This window comes from Nematolebias whitei, chromosome 5 (genome assembly GCF_014905685.2).
Source record: "Nematolebias whitei isolate Nwh7 chromosome 5, NemWhi1, whole genome shotgun sequence".
NCBI classification, from domain to species: Eukaryota; Metazoa; Chordata; class Actinopteri; order Cyprinodontiformes; family Rivulidae; genus Nematolebias; species Nematolebias whitei.
In genome coordinates this window covers 41788652-41795357 of record NC_056502.1, presented here as the reverse complement: position 1 = coordinate 41795357, position 6706 = coordinate 41788652, and positions in this window count along the sequence as shown.

Below are 6706 nucleotides of genomic sequence, written 5' to 3'. Positions count from 1 at the left end.
GTCTCGGGTCTCGTTACAAACTGGGTTGCCCTTAATCATAACAGAATTATGATATCGGAATAGTATCAGCATCGGCTGATATCCAGATATAGGTATCGGATCAGAAGTAAAAAAAATGTGGATCGGTGCATCCCTATATATATATGTAATGCATTAGATTGCTGAAGAAAAAGTACATTCATATGTTGAATAAAATACCTAAAAGGAGAAAAATAGACTTTCATCATGTAAACTTCATGGGTGATATTTATTTCTAGATAACTATAAAGTAATTCCAAAGATTTTTTTGTGCCATGACACTCATTATTGTCCCAATTAATTATAGCAGTCTCTCCTCGACTTCTGAGACAAGACAGAACACATTAAATTCCCCTTTGTACACAGTTAAAATCAGTGTTATGATTTATAGGGTTTAAAATCAGAATCGTAAATATGAATCTTTTGACATAATCTGGTCAAATTTAATCTAAGCCTTGTGTGGCCTGAGTGCAGATTCCTTGAATTAGAAGTTACAACTTGAGCTGATGAAAACTGTGCCCCACACTAGGAGCTTAGTTACACAATAATTATCATTCTTTTTCTGTTTAATATCCACGTGTTGTGTTTTAGATCCCACCACACCAGACTGGACTCAGTCATTCAGGAACCTTAAGACAGTTTTAAATATGGACTTGTCATGGGACATTGCCTGCTTGGTTTTGACTCCTAACAGTTTTATTGGGACAGAGAGGCTCTGGAGCTGATCTAAATTAACAGACATGTCCTAAGAAAGGTTTATTTTCTGAGGCAGAGCTCAAAGTGTGCAGTGTTGGTACTCTGAGCCCCGTTCAGCAGCTGAAGTTGTATTTGTGTGCTGAAGTTGTATTTGCTGTGCAGGGAGAGGAGCCAGCACAGATGGTTCAGTACCAAAGGCACTCAACTTTTTTCTCATGCCTTTAAATGAGGGCGCTCTCTTTCTTAGCTAATATTTAGCTCCTTCAAATGCTAATGGAGTGGCTTCACTCTCCAAGGTTAGCATAAGAACTATGGGAAAGCCTTTAGATCCCTGACATTTGTTTCCCAGATGAAAGAGCCGGCACATCGAGAGAGAGAGAGAGAGAGAGAGAGAGAGAGAGAGAGAGAGAGAGAGAGCGTCAGGCCTCAGCTCTGTTTCGTCATCCACCCTGTCACTTTCAACCTACGTGCACTATTTGTGCCAGTTCCTAATACTTCATTTCCCCCAACACTTTTTTCTTTGATGATTTTAAGAAGAAACTCTCGTCATGCTTTTAAAGTGATTTCCCTTTGTGTGCGTGTATGTGTGTGTGTGCATGTGTGTGTGGTATTGTGCACTCACACAGTTTGTTAGAAGTACAGATAATCAAATTACTTGAATAGACAAATAAGTCTATTTTTTTAATAAATAATTTCTTTGACATTACAAATGATTTAGATATGAGGAGGTGGCTGTGGGCTCCATCTTTGTAACCTGAGCTCCTGTTTATCATCATCTGCAGCTGAAAGACAAAGGCAGACAAAAACATTTTGGCCTGTGTCTTTGTGTGTGCTGTGGTGTGTTTGTCTGTTAGTAAAATATCTCACAAACCACTAGGCAAATGTAAATGAAAATTGCAGAAATTAACGATTAGGCTTACTTTTTTAATTGATTAACTTCTGGAGTCAGCCCATTGCAGGATGGCTGCCAAAACCAGCTGAGCTTGAAAAAACACAAACATGACTACACCTCAGATAATTTTTCACTTCCTGAATTAACATTTGGTGTGGTGGTAGTAGTTGAGTGTCATTCACAACACATACTCTGAGTGTGACATTTTGCAACATGAGATCACACATTTTGAAAGTTTGTTCAAAATCCAACAATCTTTTGTCGTCTTAAGGTGATCTTAGTTTAAGACTAATAAATGGAAGGCAGTGAACACTTCTTCTTCTTCTTTCGGCTGCTCCCTTCTTCAGGGGTCGCCACAGAGAACTAACTCACATGAAGACTTGGTGGTTGTTTATATGGCAGATGTCCTTCCTGACACAACCACAGCCCTCTGTGTGGAGCAGAGTGCTGCCATGTAGGGCGCCTGGGCGAGCAAATGGTGGGGGTTAAGGACATTACAAATTCATTCAATGCAACATTACAAATTACATTTACAAATTCATTGTATAGTTTAAATCTTTATCCGTTAATATCAAAACCAACAAGGATTACAACTCATAGTGCTACAATAATCAATAATATTTTCACAAATGTAACAAATGGGGATGTGATAGGAGGTATTTTAACGACTGATTTAAGTGATCACTTACCAGTTTTCACGATTTATAAAAATGATCAAAGCATTACAAAAGAAATTACAATTAAGAAAAAAACAATAAACACATCAACAAAAGCAATGGACAAATTAAAAGATGATTTACATAAACAAAGCTGGAAAGACGTGTATGTTGATGATGTGAACAGATCATATGATGAGTTTATGAATATTTTAGGAGCTCCGTATAAAAAGAATTGTGTGCAAAATAATTATACAAAGAGAAATGTTGTTGACCAACCTTGGATGATGAAAGGGTTGAGAAATGCTTGTAAAAAAAAGAATTATTTGTATACATGTTTCTTGAAATTGAGAACACAAGAGGCTGAAGAGAAATATAAGAAGTATAAAAATAAATTGGTAGCGATTATAAGGAAACACAAGAAGGAATATTATAATGATTTATTAAATAAAAGTAATGGCGATATGAAAGCTACATGGCGAGTAATAAATAATGTTTTGAAAAGTCATAAAGCAAAAACAGGTATTTCACAATATTTTTTGAAGGATGACGATGAAATCCATGATGAAAATGAAATTGTAAATGGATTCAATCATCATTTTGTGAACGTTGGATCAAGTTGCAGCTAAAATACCAAAAGTAGACAATAATGTGAACCATTCAGTTATAAGTTGTGACAACAGTATTTTTCTTAATGGAACTGACAAAGAAGAAATAATGAATGTAGTAAAAATCTTACAGATAAGAGATCAAAAGACTGGGTGGACATGGATATGATGTTTGTAAAGGACATAATGAGTTATGTTATCGAGCCGTTTACATATATTTGTAATTTATCATTTTCAAAAGGAATATTTCCAGACAATATGAAAGTAGCTAAGGTAGTTCCTCTCTTTAAAAATGGTGATAAATGTGTGTTCAATAATTATAGACCAATATCCTTATTACCACATTTCTCAAAAATTCTAGAAAAACTGTTTGTGACCAGATTAGATAAATTTATTACTAAACAAAACATTCTAAGTAACAGTCAGTACGGGTTTAGAGCAAACAACTCTACATCGATGGCTCTCATGGAAATAATGGAACAAATAACTACTGCTGTCGATCAAAAACAGTATTGTATTAGTATTTTTGTTGATTTAAAAAAAGCATTCGATACTATTGACCACACTATTCTCCTTGAAAAATTAAATAAATATGGTATAAGAGGACCAGCATTACACTGGGTATCTAGCTATTTGAAAGATAGGAAACAGTTTGTACAAATAAATGGTGTAAGATCTGACCTGTGCAATATCACTTGTGGAGTTCCTCAAAGCTCTGTACTTGGACAAAAGTTATTTATTTTATATGTAAATGACTTAGTGAATGTATCAGGACTCCTCAAATGTGTCCTTTTTGCAGATGACACCACGTTTTTTGTTTGGGTAAAGATGTAAAACAGATGTTGGAATTGATGAAGACAGAATTTGATAAAATACAAACTTGGTTTAAACTTAATAAATTATCATTAAATTTAGATAAAACTACATGATATTTAGTAACAAAAAGAAAACTGTTGATGATCCATTTAAAATTGAGGGTGTTGAGATTTGTAGAGTTAATGAGATGAAATTTTTGGGTGTAATCATTGATGAACAGCTAACATGGAAAAATAACATAAATTCTGTAAGAACAAAAATATCTAAATCTATTGCAGTACTATACAAAGTCAGGGAATTATTAAATGATAAAGCTCTGTACATGTTGTATAACACAATCATTGTTCCACACATTTACAAAACCTATTTTTATTTTACAGAAAAGAGCTGTAAGAATTATCACCAGAAAGCATTACAGTCACCCATCAAGCACATTATTTTATCAACTGAAGTTATTGAAGTTCCATGATTTGGTAGATTACAGTATTTTATCAGTTATGTATAGGGCTCAAAATAACACATTACCATTAAATATCCAAATAAATTTTGTTAAAAGCCAAAGTTGTTATAATCATAAGGGGATAGAGATATTTGTCAAACCAAAATTCAGAACTAGTCTGAAGGGAAGGTCTACCTCAATCCAAGGAGTTGGATTGTGGAATGGTCTAGAGAGTGATGTGAAAAATGCCAACTCAATGTGTACATTTAAGAAAAAGATCAAAGCTGATTTGTTAAAAAAATATATATGAAGTAGTTTAGTGTGTGTTTTGTATTAGAATTAGAAAAATTAGAAAGAGTTATTCATTTTGTTCTGTTACTTGAAGATTATTGTGATTGAACTAATTGTTTGAAAAAAGGGGCAGATATAATAAGATTTTTTCTTCTTTCTGCTGCCTTTCATTTTAAATCTCTTGAATTTTTTATATTGTTATGGAATTGTTTTGTATTTTTTAAAATGAATAAACTTTATACCATACCATACATTGCTCAAGGGCCCAGAGTCAGGAAATTGAGGGTGGAGGCATGTGTGGGCGTCTCACCTCATTTTAATGGTGTCGATCCGGGGAGTTGAACCAACGACCTTCCAAGCACAGGCCCACCTTCTCTAACCTCGCGCCACCACTCCCCAGAAGGCAGTGAACACTTTTCCTTCCTTAAAGAAAAGAGACTTTTAACTTCAGAACGTTTAAACATTTCTAGAAAATACCTAAAACTGTCAATCTTTGGCTTTTTCAGTCAAAGAAAATACAAGGAGTGATTTATTATTTTTTTACAAGCTGCTATCACTGTTACTTTTTTAGGTCAATTTGATGAATTGGTAAGTGGAAGAAAAATGATTTATATCACCATGGAAACAGCAACATAAAAGTCTCTGAACGAGCAGCGAAACGCTTTCAAAAAGCAGCTTTGGTTGTGACGGGAGCTCAGACCTTATTGACGTGTGCTACTTTTGTTACTCTGAAAAACACCTCTCCTTTGTGTCGAGGGCTTTTCTACTCAGGGAAGAGAGATGAAATGAATAATTAAATATATATCAAAGTATAGATTAAAAAAATAGATCGGCCCATAAAAAGGTTCATAGTGAATAGTAACTTTTCTCCCATGAACACTTTCTCAGGCAAACAACTCAGACTGGAGTTCAACACTGTAATAAAGCACAATCTTTCCAGCATCTCTATAATGCATAATTCACTTCCAGTTGCCAAGACAGGACTCTAGAGAATGTTTAAGAACCCTCTACAATATTTATGTTGCATACTAAAGTGCTACCACACACACACAGAGACCCCCCCCCCCCCCACACACACACACACACACACACACAATCCTATCAAACCGAAGTGCTTCCTGTTGACAATCCACAACAAACACACAACCTCTTAAAGCCTCACTGCCACTGTTCATACGTCTTTTCTGCATGTGTTGTAATAGAAAAAATATGTTGTGTGTCTTTAAAATTATTCTCTTTTAAGTCAAACTATCTTTGGCCCACATTCTGCCGTTTATTCTGTTTAAGTCTGTTTCTTGATCGAGGCCAGCCACCACTTCTTTCACCAGACATTTTAAAGCTTTCTCAGCTACAGTTTTTGTAAAAGAGAAATATAAATGCACCCCTCAGAAATGTTTATTATACTGTTTTTATAATTATTATTCAATGAGGAATGTGTTAGATTATATAGGACTTTAATAATGCAGCAAACCTTTTAAAATAATAGTAAATAACTTAAAGATCATAAATGACAAAACTGTGCTCTGTATGTCATTTACAGGCTGTCATAAAGCGATGCAGATATCTTCTTTTGGCTGTTCCTTTTTCAGGAGTCACCACAGCAAACTAACTCACATGAAGACTTGGCAATAGTTTTTACACCAGCTGTCCTTCCTGACACAACCACAGACCACCGAGCTACCACAGCCCTCTGTTTGGAGCACAGAGCTGCTATCTAAGTCAGGGGTTCTCAAAGTTTTTGGGTTCAGGGGCCCCTTACAGGGAAGTCAAAGTTTCAGGGACCCCCTCATAAACGTCATGTTTATGAAATAATGTCCTTTTATTTGTGTCTTTAATGCAATGGAAATATTTGAGTAACATAAATACTTAAGACTTGTTCATTAATAGTGTTAAGGCAATTTTTATACTTTTAAACATGAGGTATTATTCATTCCAGACACACTTAATTAACAACATTTTTAATTTTAACTTCCAAAAATGACAGTTTTGAGAAAATTAACAGAATCAACAACCACTTTAAAACTTTACCTTCACACAATGAACACAATAAATGTATTGAGACTTCTTCAAATGACAGAAAACTCTTTACATGAAACAGAACAGAATCATAACAGCAGTAGTCAGACCAAGTAACAGATTAATTTGTAAACTGATCAATGCTGGAACGCAAATAGTGGATGGGCTGGCTGGGTGGTGTGGGGGGTCTGCCCTCCCCCAGAAAATTTTGAATAAAGTAGACGTGATTTCCTGCATTTTTGGTGTATTTTAATGGGTTGTTAAACATCTACGT